At 35.8% G+C, this 14295-nt stretch overlaps 1 protein-coding gene across 5 annotated transcripts in view; it reads left to right on the forward strand.

Moving 5' to 3' along the window:
- Positions 1-14295, forward strand: part of TENM2 (teneurin transmembrane protein 2) — a 1274635-nt gene that overhangs the window by 83135 nt on the left and 1177205 nt on the right. For all 5 annotated transcript variants that reach the window (XM_064376511.1, XM_012461093.3, XM_064376512.1 and 2 more), the window contains exon 2: positions 12897-13010. The gene's annotated coding sequence lies outside the window, so the exon portion shown is untranslated. The remainder of the gene's footprint in view (positions 1-12896; positions 13011-14295) is intronic.

Consider the following 14295-nt stretch of genomic DNA (forward strand, 5'->3'; position numbering starts at 1 on the left):
AATATGAAAATTAGCTGGGCATGGTGGTGGGCGCTGGTAATCCCAGCTACTTAGGAGACTGTGGCAGGAGAATTTCGTGAACCTGAGAGGTGGAGATTCCAGTGAGCCAAGATCATGCCACTGCACTCCAGCTTGAGCAACAGAGCAACACTCTGTCTCAAAAAGAAAAATGCAAAAAGAAATACACAAAATTTTAAAAATATACATTTTATTAAACTTAATATACCTAAAATATCATCATTTCAACCTGTAATTAGGGTAAATATTATTAGTAAGATATTTTATATGCTTTATATTGAGTCTTTGAAAGCCAATGTGTATGTTTTACATTCAACACTCATTTTGGACTCACACATTTTTAGTGCTTCCTGGCTAGCATATTGGACATTACAGGTATGGACTCTGTATAGTAAAATCACCTGTTGTTGTTTGGTAAAAGCTGATTTCTGGGCTTTTCCCCTGACTTACAAAGTTAGAATGTCTGAAGAAGTATCTAGTGATCTAAAATTTTAAATTTTTCCAGGTGATTCTTCTACGTGTTAACATTTAAGAACATTTTACTTCTAGGGGTGGTGCACGATTAATCTCTCTCCAAAACACACACACACACACACACACACACACACACACACTCTGCACCACACATGAGTGTTAATCCCAGTGAATGCTTATTTTCTTGGAAGAGAAAGTAAAGTCTTTTTCTTCTCTCTGCTTCTTCTCGAATAAACCCTAATGCTTCTCATACATGCATTTGTTTTTTAAAATATATTTGTTGGTGGAAAGAATTCAGCCATTCTCTTTGAAAGAGTTCAGAGTCTGAGAATGTGTGGTATGCAAGGGCATCTCTGTTCTTATCAACTGGTGGCCATTTAATGCGATTTGCAAAATTTAACAGGCACAATTTATTAGAGAACTTTTTAAAAGCAAAAGGATTTTTGGACAATTCTATGCTCAAGGTTGGTGAAACATTACTAAATATTTTCTGAATGGGTTTGGGACACTCAGAGAAATAGTAAGGATGGCCACAATATTTTTTTCTCACAAAGATAATTTATTATCACATCCACAGCAATGACAAATGGTAATGAAAGTGAAAGAAAAGAGTAAAAAATATTTAAGTGTCAAAAGGATCATTCAATCACTCTTCAGAAGCAGGTAACTTTTTACACAATTCCTATTGGTAAAGCAAATACAAACTGAATTCTTGTGTTAAACGTGTTTACTTTTCACCAAAAACAGTAACACAGACAGTGTGTTTCAATTAAAAGAAACCCTGCAGCAAAAATGTGTTACAGTCAGGGGTAGAAGCAGAGTGTATCATTATCTCGTAGGCACAGCAGTCAAGATAATGAACAGCTAAGAAGAGTGGACAATGGAAGGTGAAGTATGACTTGTCATGAAACTGTCAATAGAATCTGAGCTCACTTTCCATTAGTAGGTGCTATGAAATTGCAGGGATGTGCTGAGCAGCCGCAGAAAAAACTAAAAGTGGCTTGATAGCACTTAGTAATTTTAAGTCTGATTTAATATTTGCCATTGTTACCAAATGCCTTAAAGCAGTGATTTCAATGTTTAATTCCTCTTCTATGAGTTGATGGTCTGAATTTATCCTGTATTGCATTGACCACAAAACAGAAATTCCTCAAGTGTTTTCTCTTTGAGAGAATTTTTTGCTGTTGCTCCTTATCTTCTTTAGTATGAAATGTAATAGTTGAATATCGTTTGGATTTCTGTCTCTTCTGAAGAGTAATGGGGTATTTTATAAATTCGACTGAGAGATGGGTTAAAGGTAGATTGGGTTTAGGTAAAAATTGATTGCTACTGAACTGAGTTCAAGCATAAAAATCCCAAATGGATAAAATCTAGATAGCAGACAGGCCAAAAGAAACATAAAAAAGAATCAGGTTGGATTTCAAATGAAAAATTCACTAAGACTCCATGTCCAGGAAGACACATTGAAAAAAAAAATCCATGTCTGGTGAAAGAATCAAGGAATTATAAGTACTGTATAACTATTTTTGATTCATTAATTCATTCATTCTACATGGATTGGACACATACCTACTTCATGCCAGGTGTTGTTCAAGATCCTGGGACAGGTGAACAAGACAGGCAAGGCCTCTGCTCTGATGTAGGGAGACACACAATAAACGTATTAAAAAACAAAGGCCGGGCGAGGTGGCTCATGCCTGTAATCCCAGCACTTTGGGAGGCCAAGGCGGGTGGATCACTTGAGGTCAGGAGTTTGAAACCAGCCTGTCCAACATGGACCCCATCTCTACTTAAAATACAAAATTAGCTGGGCATGGTGGTGCATGCCTGTAATCCCAGCTACTCGGGAGGTTGAGGCAGGAGAACCGCTTGAACTTGGGAGGCAGAGGTTGTAGTGAGCCAAGATCATGCCACTGCACTCCAGCCTGGGCAACAAGAGCAAAACTCCATCTAAAAAAAAAAAAGAAAATAATTTCACAGAGCAATAAGTGAGATGAAGAAAATATAATGGGTACTGTGGTGGAGTGACTATGGGGCTTGGAGCAGCTGATCAATGAGAACTTCTTGGCAGAGAAAATAGTTTCAATCCAGAGGGGGAAGAAGCTAGAAGGAGAGAGATCTAATTGGATCTGAGTATTAGTACAGGAAGGATACAGAAAGAAACTACAGTCTTTCTGCCTTCCTTCTGAATGGTGAAATTCAACCTTCTTCCTTTGAAGAAGTCGGAGCTCCTTCTGAGAATTTTTGATATAGGTCCACTGGTTTCTTCCTTCCCACATTTTCTAGAATGTACAATTAGTGGACACACTGTAAGTTTCTAGATAGTTTCTCAGGTTTTTTCACTTCCTGTATTTCAGGTATAAGAATATCTTCCACCCTCATGTTGAGTATTCCAATGTCTGTTTCTGGAGCCACGTGTTGACTCACCAGAGATAAACCTTGTGTCTTGCAGATTCTATGTATTTTGTGTCAGGCATGGAGTAGACACACTGTAAATATTTTCTTTTTAAAAGAAAGAATGGGAAAGAAGAAAGTCCCCCAAAGCCAAGCTGCTAAGTTATGTTCTCATGCACAGTTCCAGGAGTTGCCAAGCTCAGGGTCTAGGACTGGTTTCAAAAGCATTAACAAGGAAGTTTTAAAATTCCTGAGCCTTAACCTTGAAGATTCCTATTCAGTAGACCCAGAATGATACCTGTGTACCTGGATTTTTTAATGGTCTTTAATAGAATCTTATCATCAAACAGTTTTATGTCTGCTATTAGGCCAGGGGTAGGGGAATCTCATTTTTCTCTGTCAGTGGCTTCCTTGACTTTAGTTATTTGTTTGTTAACTCAGCCTTTCAGTAAGTGGTATATTTGAACTACAGCCAACAATTAAGATTATTCTTATTGTGTTTAAGCATACGACAGAAAGTAAAGGTACGTTTTGTTGTTTCAATTCAAAATTAAGAAGGCAAACGAGTCTTCTCTTTTGAAACGAGCAAAATCTGCCTGTCTGAACCAGTTCCCATCCTGATAATGAAATCAGTTATCTTAATAGCTAGAAAGTTTACAAATTGAAGCATATTTAATAGCCTATATATTCACACCCTGAAAGCTTTGGATAGTTAGGATTTTAGATTAGAATTCAACTTTTTCCCCCTATTAAATGCCAGCCGGGCGAGTTGCATTAATGACGGTGGTTGTGTTTGAATGTGAATGGGGGACATCTGGCGTTATCAGGAGATCAAACGTTGGGAGTCGGCGTGATGACTCTCATCTGTTTGTCACCCAGCAGGTGTAATGGATAGCAGGCATGTGGGCTGTTTGCTCAAGTTAATGCACAGGCCTAATATATTGAGGGGAAAAGAAGTTTCCCCTACAGTTTTAAAGGGTCACAGCTCAAGGTAGGTGGACGTGGCGGGGGCGGTCTGGGGGAGGGTTGGGCTGGTGGAGTGGATATTTTCCACTGCACCAATTTCTTGAGTAAAATCGCCGTTTTCTAGCCTACAGGCATTTCCCTTGTCCCGTTTCAACAAACTTCCACGGCCCAATTTGTTATTCAAAAATTTATGGAAAATGTATGTTAAAGTGAAAAGGGTACATTGTGCAGAAAAGGGAAGCAGCTTGTAAGCATATCATTATGCGTGAGCCATGGGGCCCGCAGATGGCACTTCTACTCAGAAACGAGAGTCGTGCCAAAAGCTGAACTCTAAATACATTTAAATCACATATCTTTACTTAAAAATGGAGTATTTTGGAAGGAAAAGCAGATGATATTTAAGTACACAAGTGGTATTCTTTTGTTCCTCATATAATAGAGCCCTTTACAAAAGTCGTTGCCTTCTAAGTGTGCAGTAAGCCTTTCATTCCTCAAATTCCCCAGAGGATTTAGTTGCAGTGCATGGCTCAGTTCTTAATAGGATTAACCATTGAGGTAGTACCTTGCTACCAGAACAACTCTTGAAGTATCCTTACAGTTATTGAAAATTAAAGGATTTGTTTTGATTACTGCGTTCAGTGCTAAAAGCAAACCTTTGTTTTGTACATTAGAAATAGTAGCAAAAAATTATCATGACATACGGGCTTCTTATTTTAATTGAAAATAAATTTTGTTCTTAGACTGTGCCAATCTGTTAATTAATTAGGGGGAGGGTAACAAAAGGGATGAAGGCATTTGTTGGCTGCTTCTGGAAGTATTTCTTTTTTAATACAGTAATTATGCTGATTTCTTGTTTAGAATGTGGTTATATTTACTATTACTAGAGAATTTGTATTTTAAAGGGTACAGTTCATGTCAGTAAGACTAACACAGTAAATAATCAGGTCACTTTAATTTTTTTCTTTTGGAAGGGTGGTATTATTTCTACTGGCACCTTATGCAATGAGTATTTAGCTCTGAAATTGATTTTGAATGTGTATCCCTAATTTTTATTGATGCCATTAGATCTGACAGCAATATGATTAAAATACATTGTGTATATTTAAAAATTCAGCACGTAATCTTTTATTTTAATAATCTAACAGCTTGATCTGTTTAATGATTGTACTTTTAGAAAATACAAAAGTATAATTATGTATATATACATGACATTTGGTATATGGGATCTTTAATTTTCAAAATATTGCAAACACATGTTATTTCTACATTTCTTTATCCCTTCTTCACATTCTTCTAAAATATTCCACATATAGTAAATTCTTTTTGATTGCAGTGGCCTGCATTGAGTTGCTGTATATATGTGTGAGGGAGAAAGGATTTGTTGTGTGCAGACACACACATCTATGTGTAGTGTGAGAGACAGAAATATGAATTATTTTTAAAGAAATAGAATTTCATTATTTTTAGCTAACCACAAATAATACATGGTGATGGCTAATACTGTGTTGATAAATAGAAGCCCAGTGGGAATTATTCTTAATGCAAAGATAGGAATCAATTTTGGCTATTGGTAAAGTGCTCATTTCAAACTGAAGGCCCATAAAGCCAATTTAAAGGTGCTCCAGAAGTGTTTATTCATGGACTGGATAGCTTACTGTGGCTACTATGAAAATTCATCATAGACAACACTGGTCAGGATTTGTGGATTTGGAAACCAAATTCCTTATAAACAGAACACCCCAAGCTTCCTTCTCTTTCTTTTGTTGCTGTCCTGTATTGCTTTCAGAGGAATGCTACAGTTAGTGTGTATTCTGCTGTCATTTTGTGGTTCTGGTCGTTTTCATCAAGGATGACTGTGTGTTGATGTCCTGTTTTAGATGGTCATCTCACTTGATCTTTGTTCACCTGCTCACTTGAATAACTCTCCCTGGGTGGTGTGAGTGCTGGCAAGGGAGTGTGGGAACAAATTCATTTGCTCCATATCAAGGAGTGAATATGATGAACAACTGGATGAATCTTTGAGGGATATTGTGGGTGATAGCTGAGAGGATCAGATCAACAATTAAATGGGTTTCTCATGGACAGAGGTTAAATATAATAATTACTATATTACCAAACCAAGGAGTAGGATGGGGCATCAGTTAAGGAGAGCCAGCTTTCATACACAAAGGTCAGACTCTTTTGATGATTTAACAAGCATTCTTATTCCATGGGTTAGTTCACATCTATGTACATTTAAAAATTGATGAGAATTTTATATATCTCCTTACATATATCTTGAACAAATCAAATGTCCCAGAATATTTCAATGCAAATCAAATCCCAAACAACATCTTTTGGCAGGTTTTAATTTTTCTTAATGACTTCAACTTTCCTGAAAATGAGCCATGTACATCCCTCAAAATAAAGGAAATAATCAGCAAGGGATTCATAGTTTCTGGTGAGACCTACAGGTTTCTCCTTACACCAATTTGTCTTCAAAAATGGTATTTTGTATCCCCAGCTATTCAGTAAATGAAAACAGTCCTTATATGATCTAGTACTCATTTGCTTGCACTCTAGGCCTCCATATGACTACTATTTTATGTACTTCAGCAAAAGCAAATGAACCTCGACTATCTATGAATTAATTATAATTAGTGACCGATTTAATGTTTTCTTTTACATTTCTTTTTATATGTACCCTTCTGAAACAAACATTATTCTGGGCATGCAATACACAATTATTAGTTCAAGTTGAAGTGATTCTGTATAAAATTGGTCTCATATTTATTCATTCAGAAAATAAGCAGGGAGAGAGTGCATAATTTATAAAACTTCAGTAATTTCTGTACCAAATAACCCTTAAGCAAAATAAGATTTGACCCTTTCAGAATTGCTTAATGAATCGATATTACATGGAATATCTTTCTAAACTTCTGCAGAATTTTTTTTTTTCCCCTTTTTTGAAAGCTTTGAACATAAGCTTTGTCACAGATCCTGCATTTGAATGTTGAAAATATGATTGTGTTTTGATTGGCTTGGTGCATCTTTAAGATAGAAGCCACATATTCTAAGCAAAACCATGCCAACATCTGACAGATTATTGTGGAAATCTCTGAATTAAATTAATTGAAATGCTGTCCTAAAGAGTTCTAACTCCAAGATTCCACGTAATAAGAATAAGACACTTTTTGAACAGAAGTGGTTTTGGAGGGAACAAAACATATTATTTAAAAAAATCAAGGTGTGCTATTTTTCATTTATTCTAAGCATATCTTGTCATTACTCTTTGGCTGCCCATAATTTCTTTATGATGTTGGTCAGGATCACCAAACACTATGCTCTGCTCATTAATCTCTAACATATACTCGACAGTTCTCTAATCTATTTGTCATAACCACAGTGGACCTTCAGATCCTGAGGGAGGTTTCAGGAGCCTCTGGATGTTTTGAAATATTTTTCCCCAGCCCTTTCCTCCTAAGATCCAACTTAGCTAGCTTGAGGATATCAATGAATTTCAAATAGCATTTGTGATGAGGCCACTTGCTCCACTGTGCAAATTTGCCTTTAAAAGCAAATAAAATGTGACATCCTCCTTCTTCCTCTGGAGCCTGAGGAGCACATCCACAGCACAGTGGTGGGTTCTGCACTGCACATTGGTCAAACACTTTCCTCAGGATAAAGGAAGTCAGGTGCATTGAACAACCATAACTTTAGTAGAGAGACTTCTTTACATAAAGCAGAGCTGTATTTTAGGCTGCTCAAATTTAACAGCATCACCATTCTTAAGTGACGTTCGATGTGTCTTTCTGAAGTTTAATTGTAGATGGCAAAATAAAATTGCACAGGTTGGCTTGCAGCATATATGTATATATATACACACACATATATGTTTTATAATGTATACGCATATATAATTTGCATTTACTAATCTCCCATTCCTCACAATATATGTAATTATATAAATATTTTATATATATGTGTGTATATATATACATACATATATGTGTGTATATATACATATATATATAAAATATAATATTGAACAGAAATGATTTTGGATGGAATAAAACATTATTTAAAAAGTAAAAATCAAAAATTAAAATATAATATTTTATATATATATGTGTGTGTGTATATATATATATATATTTTTTTTGAGACTGAGTTTCAGTCTTGTTGCCCAGGCTGGAGTGTAATGGCGCAATCTCAGCTCACCACAACCTCTGCCTCCTGGGTTCAAGTGATTCTCCATCCTCAGTCTCCTGTGTAGCTGGGATTACAGGCACATGGCACCACACCCTGCTAATTTTGTATTTTTAGGAGAGGTGGGGTTTCTCCATGTTTTTCAGGCTGGTCTCAAACTCCCAACCTCAGATGATCCACCTACCTTGGCCTCCCAAGGTTCTGGGATTACAGGCATGATCCACCGCGCCTGGACAACAGCTTGTATTTTAATACACCTTCCTTAGCATCTGACACAGGTCCTTAAACAGCATTAGTGCCCAGTCACAATCATGCAGCCTTCATAAATACACAGGTCACCTGTGTTCTTTGTTCACCACCAATATCGCCTAGGAGAGGGCTGTTCTGTAGAAAATAATGTGAGCCACATGTGTTATTTTAAATTATTAATAGGCATATGATAAATAATAAGAGAGAGGAAAGCTGGTGAAATTAATTGTATTAATAGATTTTATTTAACCTGATATACCAAACTTTATCTTTTTAATGTATAACCAATGTAATATTGTTGAGATATTTTGCATTTTTTATATTAAATTTATCAAATCTGATATGTATTTTACACTTGCAGTGCATGTCATTGGAGAATACCCACATTTTAAATGCTCATCAGCCACATGTAGCTGGTGGTTACTGTATTACACAGAGTAAACCTGAATCTCGAAATGGTATCAGATACATAATCATCACTCAGTTAAATATTTCTCAGATAAATGAGAGAATAATACTAGTTGACTGGTTTTGGTATATACAGACCAAGTAATAATTTTCTGTGTTATAAAAGATTATTTTGTTGTGGGTACAAATGCCTGATTATAAAATTTCTGTATTAACTACTAGAGAGATCTTTTATTTGAGCTTAGAATATTTCTTTTCAGAATAAGGCTGAAGTTCTAAAACAGTTATATGAACAGAAGAATGCAAAATGGTTTCAGTATTCTGAAATTCATCCGTTTGAACTTGTCATTTCATTTCTGCTGTGTGGAATGAAACTCATATGCTCATATTTTTATGTCTGTGAAATCTGTATTTTTATTCATTAGAAAGAAGTCAATTAATTTGCATTTACTAATCTCCCATTCCTCACATTGTGTTATCATTCTCTTTATATCTAAAGGGAAAATTGTTAATATTTCTTTTAAGCCTGTAAACTTAATTTCCATTAAGGGAGCTGGTAGTTTGAATGAAGATAACAACATCTTACAAGTTTTATTCCTATTGTCTGGATTTTTATAGGTTTGTCTATATCACTTTCGTTTGTGGCATTTGTGTAAGATATGTAGTCTGGTGTTTGCTTAATTTTTCTGATTTATATGTTTAATGCTAGAAAAGTTCATCTAACTGATGCAAATTAACGAATCTCCAAAATTTTCCCCAAATGTCAACAATGTTTAATTATTTTAAATTTCTCATCTGATACTACTTTTAAATAGGGTATTTGAATATCTCAAATTGTCTACAAATATTAAATGGAAAGTTAAAATAGTTTGAATCAGAAGGAGACACAGATTAACTGGCATCAATGATGTAGAAAGTACATTTCCAATAGAGAAAAAGCTTTGAAATAAAAATCAATGTATGCCATTGTTCTACTTCTGCACAATTTTGTCTATTCCAGGGGAATTTATTTATAGAGAGATGTCTAGAAGGATGCTTGCCAGAGTGTAAGCAGTGATTACCATGGACTGATTGGTTTTGAATGATGTTTACTTACTTTTTATTAACTGAACCATTTAGATAGTTTTATAATGAGACTCAAAAAATTTAAAAATAAGTTTGAAAATACAGATCAGATCGCATTGTCATCACAGAAAATTCGGTATATAAACTGTAAAAGAAATTTATATTTCAGAAAAAATATAAATTTTGAGTTTGCCTAGCCTTGTCGTTTAATTAATAAAGTATTTAATTTCAATCAACATATAAGCTTTAATACATCTTAATGTAGATGAAAACCTAATAAATAACATTTGGTAAAGGTACCATCTTAAAGCATTTGCCATTTGTTATTGAATATTTGATGAGTGAAATATACTAGTCAAAAATCTTTCTCATTTATTCATTTGACAAATATTTATGATGCAAACAACAAAATATGGTTTGAGTAGACAGTTTGGAAAGTAGTGATTTTTATGTGACTCTACTTCGCTAATCATAATAAATATTAATAATAGCTAGTGTTTATTATATGCCATTGTGTTAAGTGAATAATCTATATAATCTTTTACCACCATCCTATGAGTTAGATATTATTATTATTGTTATTATCCCTATCTTGCACGGGAGGACTCCAAGGAACACAGAGGAGTATAACTTATCTAGGATCACGTGACTGTTAAGTGTGACGCCCAGGCAGTGGAAGTATAGAGTCTGGTGATTTAATCACTACAATGTAGTGTACTGTGTACACTGATCATGCTTGGTTTCTCTTTGACATGTTAGCAGCAGGCCTTTAAATTCTTTAAATCTATAATTAACATTGTATAGAATAACTAAGCACATAACATTTTTCTATTGCCTAAAATGGACAGTCGTCGTATCATAGTTTTGTCACTCTAGATAATTCTTAACTTATCTTTAGACTAAATTGGTGATCTAGCTGGGACAAGTATCTGACCCTACCACAATTCCTCTGCACGCAGATCCCAGATGAAGTTCAGTGACTTGCCCAAAGCTGCACAGTCAGTCACTGGGAAGGTACACAGGCCCTGTGTGCTTCTATTTTTCAGGCATAATTACTTGATAAATTTGTACTTTTCTTAATTATAAAAGTAATTTTTAAATTCAACCCATTGGTGGAACTCCTTCAAAATATTCTTGCAATTTTATTTAGTAATAAAATTGTTAAATTGTGGCTCTTAATAGCATTACAAACTAATATTCAAGAGAGATTAAAGGATCAGAACTGCACAAGTGAGTAAACAGACTTGATTATAAGGACACCTAATTATTCCAAGGTAGGATATAATTAAGTGCTAAAGCTGTGTGATATAAAGACAATAAAGGCTGCAGTGTTTCTAAGGAGGGAATCAAAGAACCATATTCCTTTGCTGGGCTCTGCTTGCCAAGTTGAAGACTTGAAAAGTAAAACAAAAACAAAGCAAGTTTACACAAGGTCTTACAGTTTTTTTCTAGTCTTGTCAATTTGTCTTTTAAAGACACATACTCTTGATTAGTCAATCCTTTACCTGTCATTCTCATATAATCATATACCAAGGTAACATATTAATAATAAGGAAACTAGCTTGAAAAGGAAAGCAAAAATGGATGGTAATTATCCTTTGTTGCGTGCCAGAAGCATCTTCTTTCAATATTACTCAATTTTCTATGGTGGGCATCGGCTCCCCATTTTATAGATAAGAAGATTGAGGCTTGGAGGATTTCAGGGACATTGAATGAGGTTGTGCTTATTAGTGAAGGAGATCATCCAAACCCTAGTGCACTGCAGCTTTAATTCCATTCCCCCCACTCCATTTTGACAAAAGCCACCCCCAACAACAGCCTGGAAGATCAGGATGCTAGCATTTAATGCTTTTATTCCAGATTGTCAGGTGTCTTAGTGGAGGGCAGAAGGGCTTCTCAGAGTGGTTGGGAAGGTGCAGCCATCAGTCTGAAATTGCCGCTTGACCTTGTAAGGCGGGTGTCTAAGAATATGCTGTGCAGCTGTGGCTGGACAGGGGAACTCAAGATGGGCTCAGCCAAGCTGGCACTTCCCAGCTAATTAAATAATTTTACAGGCTGCCTCCGTTAGGCCAGACAAGGCGGGGCTCGTTGTGTTGACATGTGAAGGTATACATTTAGCATCCAAGATGAGAATGACTTGAAAACAGAGAAATTAGAGATAATTGTTTTCAATTGTTGTCACTCCCTCTTTTTCAACCCGTCTTTTTTCTTCTACTTCCTCACCTCCCCAGTTTTACTCGCCAGAGGAGGAGGAACTTAAGTCACTTCATGATGTCTTGGTGTGGCTTAGTTTGATGTGTAGCCTTTTTCGGTCTTGGTTGCAAGGGAGGGCAGGGAATTGCTTTGTATGAAGGCGTCAGTCATTAGGAGGTGAGCCCAATATCTCTGTTGATGAAGTTGAGACATGTAGCCTTTGAGTGGTGATAACAACAGTGACAAGGACAGCAAGCATGTATTGGAGGAGTATTACGTGCTGGACACTGTGCCAAGAGCTTTTATGGAATTTTATATTTTATCTTTGCAACATTTCTGTGAAGTAGGGGCTATAATATCCCAGTTTTCAGATGATTAAACTTATTTGCTCAGAGTAAGTTGTGTTGGGATCACTGGAACCTTCCTGTTATATAATATACCCCACATGCTATTGACAATGGTATTAGCCAGTAAATATTTAAATTGAAAAGTCAGCAAAATCATGCTCCAGTTGTATGGATGAGCAAACTGTACATTTTAAGATGAAATAAATTATTTGTAAATCTGAAGAGCAAACATAAGGTCTGTATATTTCTAGAAAGATGCATTTCAACTATTCTCTCTTTCTAATAATGTGTATTTCTGCATTTGTAGTATAAACCACATCACCTTTGAAGGATAACAAATAGATATTCTATAATTGTGGTAATGTGTCTTAACAGTAATAGTCAAAGTGACTTAACTAATTAATACATTTTATACCATATTTTACATTCCTCTATCGAAAGATATTCTTCAAGAGTTAAGGTGTGCAATTTAGTTCATTTAGCTCCTAATTTCAGCTTTCCTACATTTAGAAGATGTATGGCATTTATTTGCATTTTTGGGGTTTGCTTTATGTGCTCATTTGAGTCTTACCTATTTCTTTTTCATTTTAACAGTTACATCCAGCTTTTAATTGCCTAAGCGGTCTGGGGCTTGCTTCGTCATTTGGCTTTGCTGTGGAGCACTCCTGTAAAGCTAGCCGAATTGTACATCGAAGGGCCACCCTTTTGGTGAGTGGAATCATAGCTACAATTCTGTATTTTGCTCTGCCTCAAGTTGTGTTTGCATTGTCGATCAAAGTGCTTTCATACAGGGCACAAAATAGGGCTTTTCCAGCTCTGTGCAGAAAAGGATTTTTTTTTTTTCTTATGGACAAAAGTAATTTGTACTGTCATTTTCTGTCTTTGAAATTTGCTATTGTCTCTCCCACTCCCAACCCAATTGAATGACTTTACAATTCTTCAGTCATGCGTCTGCCTCTTTTCTACCTGGATAGAGCCCCCTGTGACTCCCCCCAACTCACCCCACCACATGATTTGATCACCACGCTTTTCTTATTTGGTACCTGGGCATGGAAATAAAATGTGCTGGTTGTGATTAGCTAGGCTACACAGCATCACATTGTAGAGTACAAAGGCCTTTTGAATAGAAAGACTTGGACCTCTTGATCTGTTAAATGTTGTTAATCTATACAGGCCATAAGACAGCAAGCAAAGAGGGAATCATTTGGCTCTTCTCATGCTCCTAGTTAAATTGTTTCTGCTTTTATGGCCCCTGGACTGGTGTTCTCTATGTTACTTCAACATCATCTAGCCCTTTGTATCAAGTGTTTATCTCAGGTTCTTTCTTAAGAAATCTACAACCATTTTACTCTGGTCTTTTGTTGTTTAGATCTTGCTTTTGTCTTTTTGCAGATCAAATCCTGCTGAGATGGTGCATTTTGGGGTGGAACAACTAAAGGGTTCTGTAAGGACCATGAATGCACTGTGAAATTTTAATTTGATGTCAGGACATCTGACTTAGCTAGAACATCAGCTACAGCATATTTTTAGTAAATTGAGTATGTATAGAGACTTTATGGTTAAGGATAAGGTGTAAGAGGAGATATTAAAGACTCATAAGTAATTAGACAAAGCAGTGGAAAATAGATCTGGATTAAATCCTTTTTTCTTCTATTTTTATAGTTGATTCCTAGCAGAAGTTTTTCTGTGAAAATGAGCCATTAGTAAAGACTATGTCTTAGGTTGCTGAGGGAGTAGAAATGGGTGTAAGGACGGGGTGAAGACATGAATACTGTCATGATGGAGGTGTTTATAATACAATAATCACCCTGGTTGGATCGGTCACTTTAGAAAGTACATATGGAGTAGCTTATATAATTCCTGAATGGGAATCTCATGAGGCTGTGGTGATAATTAAATTTAATATGCAATAACGTACCTAGCCCAGTATTTAGACAAATAGTTGGGGATAAAGGAATATTGACAGCAGTTATAGCTCCATTTTGCTGGCAAA

Source organism: Aotus nancymaae, unplaced genomic scaffold, assembly GCF_030222135.1.
Source record: "Aotus nancymaae isolate 86718 unplaced genomic scaffold, 86718_ANA_hifiasm-v0.15.2.pri h1tg000015l_0, whole genome shotgun sequence".
NCBI classification, from domain to species: Eukaryota; Metazoa; Chordata; class Mammalia; order Primates; family Aotidae; genus Aotus; species Aotus nancymaae.